Source organism: Schistocerca nitens, chromosome 3 (assembly GCF_023898315.1).
Source record: "Schistocerca nitens isolate TAMUIC-IGC-003100 chromosome 3, iqSchNite1.1, whole genome shotgun sequence".
Taxonomy (NCBI): domain Eukaryota; kingdom Metazoa; phylum Arthropoda; class Insecta; order Orthoptera; family Acrididae; genus Schistocerca; species Schistocerca nitens.
Window position 1 is genome coordinate 155,693,148 of NC_064616.1, and position 15,651 is coordinate 155,708,798.

General features: G+C 43.8%; 1 non-coding gene across 1 annotated transcript; it reads left to right on the forward strand.

Moving 5' to 3' along the window:
• Positions 1 to 9,434: 9,434 nt before the first annotated feature.
• Positions 9,435 to 9,509, forward strand: Trnat-ugu (transfer RNA threonine (anticodon UGU)). The gene has a single exon. It is a non-coding gene; the product is annotated as a tRNA-Thr (tRNA).
• The last annotated feature ends 6,142 nt before the right edge of the window (positions 9,510 to 15,651 follow it).

Here is a 15,651-nt window from a genome sequence, read left to right on the forward strand (position 1 = left end):
AGCTCTATGGGATTTAACTGCTGTAATCAGTGCCATAGAAAGTAGATCTACTTAAACCTAACTAACCTAAGGACATCACACACATCCATGCCCGAGGCAGGATTCGAACCTGCGACCGTAGCGGTCTCGCGGTTCCAGACTGAAGCGCCTAGAACCGCTCGGCCACTTCGGCCGGCTTTAAATTTACACATTGTGCACATGGCACACAGTTTTATGTATACTGTTTCAGGTCTTGTTTATTTAGTCTCTATTCGTAGTGTAAATATATATTTTGGTCGGTGGTCTTACGTTCCCCATGACCATGTATCCCATGATCACAATGTGATACGCTGGCCTCTGTGGCCGAGCGGTACTAGGCGCTTCAGTCCGGACCCGCGCTGCTGATACGGTCGCAAGTTCGAATCCTGCCTCGGGCATGCATGTGTTTGATGTCCTTAGGTTAGTTAGGTTTAAGTAGTTGTAAGTCTAGGGGACTGATGACCTCAGATGTTAAGTCCCATAGTGCTTAGAGCCATTTGAACCATGTGATTCCTTTAATACTTCTTACCTTATTGCGGTAGGCAATGCCACAGGTCCCATGTCTCGCGCAATATCCCACCACGAGTGGCAAATTGCGTTGTGAAAAGCTGGCACTCTGCATCAGCAGCCTGCACTGTATGTCACTCTGCAAGACTATGAGCCACTGTCTGCTCCACACCAGTTTTCCTGCTAAGCGCATCTGCACTATTTGTACTTACGGATCACTTTGAAGCCGAAGATAGTCAGTTCGATACCGATACTGGTAATGACACCTGGGAACTGTGAATGTACATTTTGGTCGGTCCTATAGTACTAATACCAACTGATGATACCAAGGCCTTAGGATTATTGTGGAAAAATATCTATGTTGTCCAAGGCTGTCCAGAATTTCCGTGATATTTGGTATTGTGTATGTGTGTGTAATTGTCTGTGCAATGATACATTTGTGATCACCACATCATGTACGATTACTTGATGGGTCCTTCAACCCCAACAACTATATTAATGCTGCATGGCCTGCCAGTAACTTAATTTTTGTCCTGTATAAGTAGCAATGGAAGTATGTTACGTTGTATATTACACTTGACACGTCTTTTTCAGTGGTAGCATAATTTTTTCGGCTTTGTCCGACTGCCGTGATGCCTAAGCAACTGGATGCCACTTATTTCTTGACTTGAACACAATCCCCTAGCACCAAATGATGAAATGAATTCCTTTTCGCCGCGCGGGGTAGTCGCACGATTTGAGACGCCTTTGGCCGGCCGTAGTGGCCGTGCGTTTCTAGGCGCTACAGTCTGGAACCGAGCGACCGCTAAGGTCGCAGGTTCGAATCCTGCCTCGGGCATGGATGTGTGTGATGTCCTTAGGTTAGTTAGGTTTAATTAGTTCTAAGTTCTAGGCGACTGATGACCTCAGAAGTTAAGTCGCCTAGTGCTCAGAGCCATTTGAAGCCATTTGAGACGCCTTGTCACGGTCCGTGCGGCTCCACCCGTCGGAGGTTCGAGTCTTGCCTCGGGGACGGGTGTGCGTGTTGTCCATAGCGTAAGTTAGTTTAAGTTAGATTAAATAATGTGTAGGCTTAGGGACCGATGACCTCAGCAGTTTGGTCCCATAAGACCTTACCACAAATTTCCAATTTTTCCAATTCCTTTTCATAATCGAGAAGGCTCAACATGAGAGTAGTTCTTAATACTTCTCGAAGTTTTTCAAGTACAGTTTCACACTCTGGTGTCCATTGGAACTTAACTCCTTTTTTTTTCTTTAAATGTATGAGTGGTCAGGCATGCTATATCTGCAAATCACTTTACGAACTTCCTACAGTAACTAGCCAGTCGCAAAAACTAATGTAATTGCGTACTCGTTTGAGGTGTAGGAAATCTTTATACAGTGTTCAGTAACTATGGATCTGTTCTTACGCCATCTTGGCTAATTATGTGTACCATGAAATTCAGTTCCTTCAGTGCAAAATGCTACTTCTGTATGCCAATGGTCAGCTGTGCTGAATGCATTTTTTTGAACTTCCTCTCAACCATTGCACATATTGTTTCATATCGTTTGCAAGCACTAATATCATCAAGATACACTATACTTTGTTTCGGTTTCTGTTGTGTTGGCAGAAGAGCCAACACCGTGTTACTTGTGGAGGCCGAAATGCACACGTTTTAGCTCACGCAGGCTGGCGTGAGGAGGGAAGACCTATACTGACGTGAGGTCTGGAACATGACAAGGAATTAGAGTTCAGAAAGCGGTCGTAATTAGTTTGATACTTAACTTTAATCCATTAATGATGAACGTCGCTCTTGACGGTACATGATTCACAATATTATCTGTTCAGAATACATTCTTGAAGAATATGGCGCCTTGCTAGGTCGTAGCAAATGACGTAGCTGAAGGCTATGCTAAACTGTCGTCTCTGCAAATGAGAGCATATGTTGACAGTGAACCATCGCTAGCAAAGTCGGCTGTACAACTGGGGCGAGTGCTAGGGAGTATTTGTAGACTAGACCTGCCGTGTGGCGGCGCTCGGTCTGCAATCACTGATAGTGGCGAGACGCGGGTCCGACGTATACTAACGGACTGCGGCCGATTTAAAGGCTACCACCTAGCAAGTGTGGTGTCTGGAGGTGACATTACAGTTTCAACCATCTTAAAACTACACCAACTATCTCTGAAACGTGGTAGGTGCATTTTTCAAACCAAACGGCACATGCCGGTACTGATAAGGACCCCAGTACACTGTAAATGAAGGTTTTGGGCTGTCCTCTGGTACTACTTCCAATTGATGATATCCACATCTTAGGTCAATTGTGGAAAAATATCTATGTTTTCCTAAGTTGTACAGTATTTCGGTGATATTTGATATTGTGAATGAGTCCGTGCATTTAGATATTTGTAATTACATCACAATTGATATTTTTTCCTACTGTCCAAAGATCTTTACAGCACTATGACGGCAGCCCATACACTAGTACTTTTCTCAAAGATGGCATTGCACAGTTGCTAATTAATAAATTCTTCCATTCTTGGTTGTATATGACGGAGCACTCTTTATGGCTCATGGTACACCGGTGACTGATTCCTAATTGGAATCTTTGACTGTGTCAGTGGTTGCTGGCAATGAGTCGCGAGAGTTAAATAACTCCTCGAATTCTAACAGTAATTCGCCATTACTACTTGCTGTGTCTAGACAAGACAGTCTAGACACAAGGGAGGTAGCCGAAAGGGCACGCGTCAACTCAAGCCGTCTTGCGTTAAGTCTGGAACAGGATTCGTAATGAATGTGATAAAGAAAAGAACGTAGCTACTAGAACACTTAACTTTTATATCGTCCTTTGGTATACAGCATTCTTGATGATACAAGTGAGACTATCTTGAGATACATGCAATGGTACAAATGGCGCCTTGCTAGGTCGTAGCCATGGACTTAGCTGAAGGCTATTCTAACTGTCTCTCGGCAAATGAGAGAAAGGCTTCGTACGTGTAGTCGCTAGCAATGTCGTCCGTACAACTGGGGCGAGTGCTCGTACGTCTCTCTAGACCTGCCGTGTGGTGGCGCTCGGTCTACGATCACACAGTGGCGACACGCGGGTCCGACATGTACTAATGGACCGCGGCCGATTTAAAGCTACCACCTAGCAAGTGTGGTGTCTAGCGGTGACACCACACTACTTATCTCCGATCCTTTCAAATGTTTGACTTTTGCACATGATACTGATATAACGGCTGCTTGCCCATAGATGGGTTCCGGAAATGTATAGATCACCCTTGTCTATAACCTTTAATTCAACACACTCAAGCCATAGGTACCAAAATTATCCACAATGATGGGCACTGCTCATTCTTTACTTATTTCCTGTATGCATACAATACCCCTGTTCACAAAACATCGCTCTTTATTTTATTACTCAGTTCTCCTGCTTAACTGAGTGGTAATGCGCTTGCCTACAATGCAGTGGTCCCGTGTTCTATTGCCGGCCGGGTTGGAGATTTTCTCCGCCCTTAGACTGGATGTTGTGTTGTCCTCAGCATCATCTCAGCAAGTCGCCCAGTGTGGTGTCACCTGAAATAAGACTTGCAGCCTTTGGCCGATATTCCCCGACCAACAATGCCACACGATTATTTCATTTTTTTCATCTCATAATCGTTTTCTATCAGTGGTTCTACCACACACGACAAGTTTTCGGGAAGTGTCATCCATACATTTACCCAAATTTGTTTCCTTGTACTTTTTGGCACTTCGTTATGCGAACTGAGCCTTAATGAATTAACATACAGTTTAATTCTTCTGTCTTTCATGCCTGAAGACCCTTGTGACAGAACATCATAGACACCACTTTCCCTCACAAGGAATCATGTTCCCCCAAGTTTCACCGTGCGTTATCCAAGGTCAACTTCAAATCTAACCCTAGAATCAAGCATTACCCTTCACCTACATGGGGAAAAACTTCCATACCTTTCCGCAATCATTTCACTCCACCCAGAAAATTTAACACCAGTGAAGCTAGCGATCGTATGTCATTATCCCCCACTCCACTTAACCTGTGAGGGGCAGTCATATGCCGGCCGGTGTGGCCAAGCGGTTCTAGGCGCTTCAGTCTGGAACCACGCGACCGCTACGGTCGCAGGTTCGAATCCTGCCTCGGGCATGGATTTGTGTGATGTCCTTAGGTTAGTTATGTTTAAGTAATTCTAAGTTCTAGGGGACTGATGACCTCAGATGTTGAGTCCCATAGTGCTCAGAGCCATTTGGCAGTGATATGAAAACCGAATACCCGCCACAACGCGACAATTAAATGGTTCAGTTTCAAAAGTAATCACCAAACGTGTTAAGATAGTTATTACACTGGGAGACTAGACGATCAATTACTGTTCCGCAGAACGCGGTAAGTTGCTTACCGATCCACAAGCGTACCCGCAAGATTACTATGTCATCCGACCGAAACCGATGTCCACGCATATCTTTCCTCAGGTCGCCAGTGACGTGAAAATCACACAGTGAGAGATCTGGGCTGCACGGAGCACGTTGAAGTATTTCCCAACCAAGTCGCAGTTCGGGCGGATTTGGAATTCTCGTTGTTGTTTACTGACTGATTATTTGCAAAAAAATGGCTCTGAGCACTATGGGATTTCACGTCTGAGGTCATCAGTCCCCTAGAACTTAGAACTACTTAAACCTAACTAACCTAAGGACATCACACACATCCACGCCCAAGGCAGGATTCGAACCTCAGACCGTAGCAGTCGAGCGGTTCCAGACTGTAGCGCCTAGAACCGCTCGGCCATCCCGACCGGCTGATTATTTGCACTTCGCCTTTTACCCTGTACCCCTCACTCTTGCAATCTCGCTCCCTCTGTTCCACATTTCTTACAGTTTTTACGGTGTTATTGACGGCACTCTTTTCGCATGGGACTTGAACTTCCTCAACGGTAGCACTTTACATCACTAGAGAAGGCGTTTCTCCTGTCACGAACTTTCATCGTCGCATCTGTTTCCTCTAGTGTCGTGACTACGCTAATCGCCAGACAGGTCCTTTTGAAATTCTGCACGCACCTTCCTTGACACATTAGGTAAAAATTCCCCTCGAGAAATCGTCTAATGATGTATGTCTTATTTCCTACAGAATGATTCTATTCATTTTCTCCTTATCCATCAGCTGATAGGTTTCACAGTGACCCTTCATGTCGTATCTACAAAATCGAGGACAGACTCATTCTGCTTTTGTGACACTCCATTTAGTTGTAGCTGTTATGCGTACTATACCGTTGTACCAGGCCTTTTCTGAGTTCGCCGAATGGTTGAGCATTCCTTAGGTCCTCATGGTACATAACATACGCTTTTGTTCCTCTGTCAAGCACAGCTTGGTCATTTGTAACAGTTGATCGTATCCAAACCTCCTGATTTTGCACCTGTCAGTGCGTTATCTATAAATGCTTGTATACCTTCCTGTATTTCCCGAAAAAGAATGAACAGATCAAGCGGTAGCTGAGTCGAAGATAGGAGCAGTCAAACTGTACGAGGTTCTGACCTCCCTGACAGCATCTGACTGCTTATGCATTTCAGTATTAACAGCTCTCGGCTGAGCTTCCTGTTCCAGTGAGGACTGTGCAGCTACCGGGGTGGTAAGAATCTATGTCTTCGAGTCAGTCGTTATGGAGCCTCTGTCCAACACAAGAAAAATAATAGGAGTGGCAACAGAGAAAATGTGAACAATAAAAGTCTAGCTAACAGTAGCACTAAAATATTAGTCCTAGTCATTGCACTCGATCAGCAGCCATCTGGATTCATGTAACTGGCTGGCATAATACCCAAACAGACGGCATGTAGAACATGTGACTGGGACTGATTCTGTACAGGGTTGTCTAACAAACTACATTGCACACATCTTACTGGATGCAAGTCCAGGTCTTCATCCGGCCTAACAAACTTCATTCTCAAATTCCTTCGACAGTCCAGGCATTCTGCCGTCACACTTGGCAACACCACACAAGAAGAAGAGAAAAACAGCTGCTGCACACGACCCACTGTGTTCTAGACGCTGTAATTCACAGCTGTAGACGTTGTCTCAAATCCTGTCATCCATTCCCGACTGTGATTGTCGGACGACAATTCTGTCACCAGTTGTAGCGGCGCAGCATACCTGACGCCAGTTGTAGTTGGATGTCTGGATGGATGGTGAAATTAGGTATCTGCTACCGATAGCGATGGCTTTGAGTGACGATTACCAGGGAGTCGAGTTCATGGAACCAGGCGGATGTCCGACGGCAAGTCTTAAAACAGCAATTACAATGATATGTTTATTCTGAGCAAAAGCCACATCAATTGTGTGGCCAGCTGTAGGTCATCGTGCTGAAGACACAGGCTGGTATCGAACGAGGGAAGATGCTCAGCTCAGAAAACGACCTCAAGAAACGACCAGTGCGCAGTCGTCCTATCGAGATGGCAGCTGAGGTGAGGTTACGTGGTCAGCACTTCAGCAGCGTACAGCCGCATAAGCTCCACAGGCAGACTCCACAGAAGTCGGATACCCTGTGTAGCTGAGCGGCTCACTGCAGAAAGTACTCAAGAATGCAGAGTTGAACCGAGGTCACCAGCGTAGGTGGCAGGGACAGTGGTTTTCAGGGGCAATCCTGCAGTGGTAGAGTGTGTCCCGCATAGGGAGGTGGCAGCTTGGCAGCTAGTTAGGCTGAGGTACGAGCCGTGGTCCTCCAGGCAGGCACTCTGTAGTTGGCAGGAGTCGACTGTCAGATGGTCCCAGGCAGGATGGCATCAGTTCAGCTACCGGTGGCGTCAGGCCTAAGCGTACCACTGGTTCCACAGCTAGAGAAGACCGTGCCTAGTAGTAGCAGCTAGATGAGCAATTTCACATCATCGACAGGTGTGGAGTACCTCTCGAACTGGTGGCAGGTGGTGACAGATACTGCATGGCTGAGATGGGCAGTATTTATGGCAGCTCAGTCAACTGCTGTTTTTCCAAGGTATTAGCCCTTGTCACATGGAACAGGGAAGCAGCCCAGTGTTAGGCCTGGATCGTCTCGAAGTACAGGTCACCGTTGCTGAAATCTGCTTCCGGGTTTCCATGATGTCAGCGGTACTACAACCCAAGCAGCGACTCTTGCTGGGCTGTCAGAGCTCACTTGTGGAATCTTCCGAAAGCACGCCTGCTAGCATGCGCCTTCTTGCCTTTGCTAAAGCTTCTTGAGCCAGCTGTGGCGACATTTTCCTGCTGACATTCCTACGCTAAGCGACAGTAACTGCAGTGCAACAATATTAATGCTCACAAGGAGAACATGGCAAGTGCAGTAACCCGATTTCCCAGAAAATTCGCTCAGTGGAAGATTAGCGAAAATAAATGAACAAGTGTCTTGGCTTATCCATAGATACTCGTCTGCTTTTGAGAGAACGATCATCAATGATTTGGACGTACTTTAGATGCCCTTTAGCGCGCGATACGCCAAATACAGCTAGTGTTCGAAAGACGATTATTCCTTTTACTCGTGTTTATTACGTTGATCGTTTATACATCACTACCCATGCCTGTAGAATGTTACTACACGAATGTTTCTTATCAAGTTAGGTGATACAAGGGCGTTATGTTAATTGTAAATTACAGCGGTGTTTCACAATAACTGTCATACATTTGTTATACAATATACAGTATATGTGTATGGTACTTCCAGGGGTTACGATCTTTTTATATTCTCATTTTCTTATCTTTCGTTCTGATATCAATTCTTAATTCTTATAATTTATTCTTATGTTTATTCTTCAGGAAGATTTGGACTATTCCCTTGGATCACCGATAGTAGAAAATTCGAAATATACAAATTCCGAACACCACGAGCATCACGTAAAGGCTGGTTTGCCACAGCGACCATTCTTCGTATGAATCTAACTCGGGAAAGCAGCGTCGTTAACATTACGGAAGATTTTACGCGTTGGCAATAATTTCGCAGCAAACCAAGCGTAACACTACGAGAATTACACTGAAAACAATTTCAAATAATTTTTCCATTCATTTATAGTTTTTTTAAAATTATATCTGACGTTAGTATCTGTTCCCGAACGAACAGTTACCGTGGATGACCATGCAGCTTTTGCTAGAAATGAAATGATAATTAAATGGACACCCTAGCTGCAAACAGACGTTGATGTACTTCACTGGGGACATGTTGAAAACGTGTGCCCCGACCGGGACTCGCACCCGGGATCTCCTGCTTACATGGCAGACGCTCTATCCATCTGAGCCACCGCGGGCCCAGAGAATAGTGCGTCTGCAGGGACTTATCCCTTGCACGCTCCCAGTGAGATCCACATTCCCAACATGTCCACACCACTACATTCGTAGTGCGTCTAATAGATGTTTGCCCATCATACTCATTACTCGTGGCAGATTAATCTACCAAGTCCTGTACGAGTTCGGGCATAACGTGTGCGTTCGCACAAGAAGGTCAATGGCCGGGAAGCCATATTTTAACTATATATGACGTTAGTATCTGTTCCCGAACGAACAGTTACCGTGGATGACCATGCAGCTTTTGCGGTCGGGGCACACATTTTCAACATGTCCCCAGTGAAGTACATCAACGTCTATTTGCAGCTAGGGTGTCCATTTAATTATCATTTCATTTCTAGCAAAAGCTGCATGGTCATCCACGGTAACTGTTCGTTCGGGAACAGATACTAACGTCATATATAGTTAAAATATGGCTTCCCGGTCATTGACCTTCTTGTGCGAACGCACACGCTATGCCCGAACTCGTACGGGACTTGGTAGATTAATCTGCCACGAGTAATGAGTATGATGGGCAAACATCTATTAGACGCACTACGAATGTAGTGGTGTGGACATGTTGGGAATGTGGATCTCACTGGGAGCGTGCAAGGGATAAGTCCCTGCAGACGCACTATTCTCTGTGCCCGCGGTGGCTCAGATGGATAGAGCGTCTGCCATGTAAGCAGGAGATCCCGGGTTCGAGTCCCGGTCGGGGCACACATTTTCAACATGTCCCCAGTGAAGTACATCAACGTCTGTTTGCAGTTAGGGTGTCCATTTAATTATCATTTCATTTCTAGCAAAAGCTGCATGGTCATCCACGGTAACTGTTCGTTCGGGAACAGATACTAACGTCATATATAGTTAAAATATGGCTTCCCGGCCATTGACCTTCTTGTGCGAACGCACACGCTATGCCCGAACTCGTACGGGACTTGGTAGATTAATCTGCCACGAGTAATGAGTATGATGGGCAAACATCTATTAGACGCACTACGAATGTAGTGGTGTGGACATGTTGGGAATGTGGATCTCACTGGGAGCGTGCAAGGGATAAGTCCCTGCAGACGCACTATTCTCTGTGCCCGCGGTGGCTCAGATGGATAGAGCGTCTGCCATGTAAGCAGGAGATCCCGGGTGCGAGTCCCGGTCGGGGCACACATTTTCAACATGTCCCCAGTGAAGTACATCAACGTCTGTTTGCAGCTAGGGTGTCCATTTAATTATCATTTCATTTTTTTAAATTCATTCACCAGACATACAATTAGTAGATGAATAAGGACACTGTTATTTCAGTATACATTGGAAAACATGTGTGTACTAATCTTCAACGATTATTAGTAGGTAAAAGAAACACAGAAACAAAAAGAAAAGTAATAATGGGGTTTCGAACACGGGGCGCAAAAGTGTGAATACGCGACGCTAGCCACTTTTTTCATTTTCTTCGTCATTATTTGGGTCATTTGGTCCGGGCGGATGTCACATGATATCTCATCAAGTTTATCGTTGAACACTTCACTACTTCACTCCGTCTTTCTTTTCTTTTTTTAATTAAAGAGGACAGCAAGCCAAATATACTGAGCCACCGTGCCAGCGTCACTGAACTACTTCGCAAACTTTGACCGTCATTTTGTCATAATCGGTCGAATATGGGTACGGATAAACCGAAACACGTGTTCGTTTATTTTGACCCCAACTCCACTGAGGAAAGTTTCTAGGAAGTCGTGTTATAGCACTTGCCGTGTTCTCCTCGTCAGTGTGAACACATTAGAAATCATAGTGCAAATTCTTATAAAAATTTTGATTGATTATAACTGTGTATTACTAACCTATTCATAATTCATGACTCTCAACCCCAGTTGCAGGATGCCTATGCAACGGCTTTCAGGGGCAATAAAAATTTGATTTCCTATATTTCATGTAATTATTGGCCGAATTTAAAAATTTAAATCGCTTTTATGTTCTACTCATTAACTGGTGTAATCTTACGTTAAAGGCTTAACACAATAAGGCTACTATTACAGTTAGATACTGTGAATATTCCATGAGACAGCATATCTCATTACGCACAAATTGCCCTTACTAAATTCATCGGGTGTTTGAGAATGAAAACCCTTAACGACTTCTATCAAACTTTAAACATGATTTCAAACCTTTTCTAAACTTTTTCTCTCTTGTATTCTTAACTGTACTGATTCCTGCCTCAGTCTTAAGTAATGACACTGCGGTTTGAATAAGACAATATTTTATTGAAGCATGACACAGGCAGGCAATGAAAACATTAGCTAAAGTGTTTCAGAAACTGGCATTGAATTGTCTATCAGGTTCTTCGGAACCACGATGGTCTTGAAAGTAAGAAATTCAGTTTTTTCCGGTCACGGTTAGTTGCTTAACTTGTGTTGCCAAAAGAAAACATTACTTTGAATTTAAGTTAAGGAAATATTTTCACTAAAATTTAGTTCGACATGTTACATGACGATGCGTCTTTGCATATTTGCTATCCAACTACACTTTAATGTAACTTCATAGTTAAGTGCTTGTTATGTTGAACGGTACATTGATTTATTCTATATCCTTGAGAAATTTTTCCCTGTCTGTTGTGATGACATTATGCGACGTTAGAAATACCGACCTAAGCTTAATTCCTACGCCGTTACAAAATGGGAGAGCAAGATTAATCATATGACATCGATTGTAGGATTACATAACGATGCACGACGGACAGAAATTGACAGGTGCCATTAATCACAGGTAGCGGTAGTCAGATAATTGTATGTTTATTATCATATTGTTCGTAGAATGTGGTCACAAATTCTAATAGTTTAGGTATGCAGATGTATCATCCAAGGATGGCCAAGAGCTATGATGTGGACTAATGACCAGTATTTGCTGCAGTGCATTTGACGGAATATATAACCTCATAGCAGTTTCGGTGTGCCATTCTTATGGTCACTAGAATAGTGAAAGGATCCAGGATCGAGTACGAGAGGCTTCCCGAAGGTTCAAAATGGTTCAAATGGCTCTGAGCACTATGGGACTTAACTTCTGAGGTCATCAGTCCCCTAGAACTTAGAACTACTTTAACCTAACTAACCTAAGGACATCACACACATCCATGCCCGAGGCAGGATTCGAACCTGCGACCGTAGCGGTCGCGCGGTTACAAACTAAAGCGCCTAGTACCGCTTGGCCACACCGGCCGGCCTTCCCGAAGGTCGCACGCACACAAGGCGATGAGCTGCTCAAGGCCCGCCACAAGAGGAAACTTTTACGGTGTTTATACCATCCATACTGTATGATTAAATGACGATGGCGTCCTCTTGGGTAAAATATTCCGGAGGTAAAATAGTCCCCCATTCGGATCTCCGGGCGGGGTCTACTCAAGAGGATGTCGTTATCAGGAGAAAGAAAACTGGCGTTCTACGGATCGGAGCGTGGAATGTCAGGTCCCTTAATCGGGCAGGCAGGTTAGAAAATTTGAAAAGGGAAATGGATAGGTTAAAGTTAGATATAGTGGGAATTAGTGAAGTTCGGTGGCGGGAGGAACAAGACTTCTGGTCAGGTGACTTCAGGGTTATAAACACAAAGTCAAATAGGGGTAATGCAGGAGTAGGTTTAATAATGAATAGGAAAATAGGAACGCGGGTAAGCTACTACAAACAGCTTAGTGAACGCATTATTGTGGCCAAGATAGACACGAAGCCCACACCTACTACAGTAGTACAAGTTTATATGCCAACTAGCTCTGCAGATGACGAAGAAATTGAAGAAATGTATGATGAAATAAAAGAATTTATTCAGATAGTGAAGGGAGACGAAAATTTAATAGTCATGGGTGACTGGAATTCGAGTGTAGGAAAAGGGAGAGAAGGAAACGTAGTAGGTGAATATGGATTGGGGCTAAGAAATGAAAGAGGAAGCCGCCTGGTAGAATTTTGCACAGAGCACAACTTAATCATAGCTAACACTTGGTTTAAGAATCATGATAGAAGGTTGTATACATGGAAGAACCCTGGAGAGACTGAAAGGTATCAGATAGATTATATAATGGTAAGACAGAGATTTAGGAACCAGGTTTTAAATTGTAAGACATTTCCAGGAGCAGATGTGGACTCTGACCACAATCTATTGGTTATGACCTGTAGATTAAAACTGAAGAAACTGCAAAAAGGTGGGAATTTAAGGAGATGGGACCTGGATAAACTGAAAGAACCAGAGGTTGTACAGAGTTTCAGGGAGAGCATAAGGGAACAATTGACAGGAATGGAGGAAAGAAATACTGTAGAAGAAGAATGGATAGCTTTGAGGGATGAAGTAGTGAAGGCAGCAGAGGATCAAGTAGGTAAAAAGACGAGGGCTAGTAGAAATCCTTGGGTAACAGAAGAAATATTGAATTTAATTGATGAAAGGAGAAAATATAAAAATGCAGTAAATGAAGCAAGCAAAAAGGAATACAAACGTCTCAAAAATGAGATCGACAGGAAGTGCAAAATGGCTAAGCAGGGATGGCTAGAGGACAAATGTAAGGCTGTAGAGGCTTATCTTACTAGGGGTAAGATAGGTTCTGCCTACAGGAAAAATAAAGAGACCTTTGGAGAAAAGAGAACCACTTGTATGAATATCAAGAGCTCAGATGGAAACCCAGTTCTAAGCAAAGAAGGGAAAGCAGAAAGGTGGAAGGAGTATATAGAGGGTCTATACAAGGGCGATGTACTTGAGGACAATATTATGGAAATGGAAGAGGATGTAGATGAAGATGAAATGGGAGATACAATACTGCGTGAAGAGTTTGACAGAGCACTGAAAGACCTGAGTCGCAACAAGGCCCCCGGAGTAGACAACATTCCATTGGAACTACTGGCGGCCTTGGGAGAGCCAGTCCTGACAAAACTCTACCATCTGGTGAGCAAGATGTAAGAAACAGGCGAAATACCCTCAGACTTCAAGAAGAATATAATAATTCCAATCCCAAAGAAAGCAGGTGTTGACAGATGTGAGAATTACCGAACAATCAGTTTAATAAGTCACAGCTGCAAAATACTAACACAAATTCTTTACAGACGAATGGAGAAACTAGTAGAAGCCGACCTCGGGGAAGATCAGTTTGGATTCCGTAGAAATACTGGAACACGTGAGGCAATACTGACCTTACGACTTATCTTAGAAGAAAGATTAAGGAAAGGCAAACCTACGTTTCTAGCATTTGTAGACTTAGAGAAAGCTTTTGACAATGTTGACTGGAATACTCTCTTTCAAATTCTAAAGGTGGCAGGGGTAAAATACAGGGAGCGAAAGGCTATTTACAATTTGTACAGAAACCAGATGGCAGTTATAAGAGTCGAGGGACATAAAAGGGAAGCAGTGGTTGGGAAGGGAGTAAGACAGGGTTGTAGCCTCTCCCCGATGTTATTCAAAATGGCTCTGAGCACTATGGGACTCAACATCTTAGGTCATAAGCCCCTAGAACTTAGAACTACTTAAACCTAACTAACCTAAGGACATCACACACACCCATGCCCGAGGCAAGATTCGAACCTGCGACCGTAGCAGTCCCGCGGTTCCGGACTGCAGCGCCAGAACCGCTAGACCACCGCGGCCGGCCGATGTTATTCAATCTGTATATTGAGCAAGCAGTAAAGGAAACAAAAGAAAAATTCGGAGTAGGTATTAAAATCCATGGAGAAGAAATAAAAACTTTGAGGTTCGCCGATGACATTGTAATTCTGTCAGAGACAGCAAAGGACTTGGAAGAGCAGTTGAACGGAATGGATGGTGTCTTGAAGGGAGGATATAAGATGAACATCAACAAAAGCAAAACGAGGATAATGGAATGTAGTCGAATTAGGTCGGGTGATGTTGAGGGTATTAGATTAGGAAATGAGACACTTAAAGTAGTAAAGGAGTTTTGCTATTTGGGGAGTAAAATAACTGATGATGGTCGAAGTAGAGAGGATATAAAATGTAGACTGGCAATGGCAAGGAAAGTGTTTCTGAAGAAGAGAAATTTGTAAACATCGAGTATAGATTTAAGTGTCAGGAAGTCATTTCTGAAAGTATTTGTATGGAGTGTAGCCATGTATGGAAGTGAAACATGGACGGTAAATAGTTTGGACAAGAAGAGAATAGAAGCTTTCGAAATGTTGTGCTACAGAAGAATGCTGAAGATTAGATGGGTAGATCACGTAACTAATGAGGAGGTACTGAATAGGATGGGGGAGAAGAGGAGTTTGTGGCACAACTTGACCAGAAGAAGGGATCAGTTGGTAGGACATGTTCTGAGGCATCAAGGGATCACCAATTTAGTATTGGAGGGCAGCGTGGAGGGTAAAAATCGTAGGGGGAGACCAAGAGATGAATACACTAAGCAGATTCAGAAGGATGTAGGTTGCAGTAGGTACTGGGAGATGAAGAAGCTTGCACAGGATAGAGTAGCATGGAGAGCTGCATCAAACCAGTCTCAGGACTGAAGACCACAACAACAACAACATACCATCCAAACAAAACTCAACATCATGAAAGTGCTGTTGTTATGAGAGGTAAGCGACGGCTTAACATCCATAGTGAGAGCAGACGTTTCTTAATTTACCGAGAAGCTAGATGCATCAAACTTACTTGAAAGGATTATCTTCAGACGACACTATGACTGATCAGGTGTATAGAGATGACATCCTTGATGCACCACATCGGAGCTGCAGGTGATAATCTTATCCTACAATACTACAATGTTCGATAAGATAGGGCTCGTCCTGTTTCTCCTGGAAAAAAAATGCAACCTAAATACAATACAACTTCTTTAAGATACTTACGACTTGCAGTTCTCCTGTTTAGGTTCTCTCTTGCTAAACGGAGTAGTTGCAAG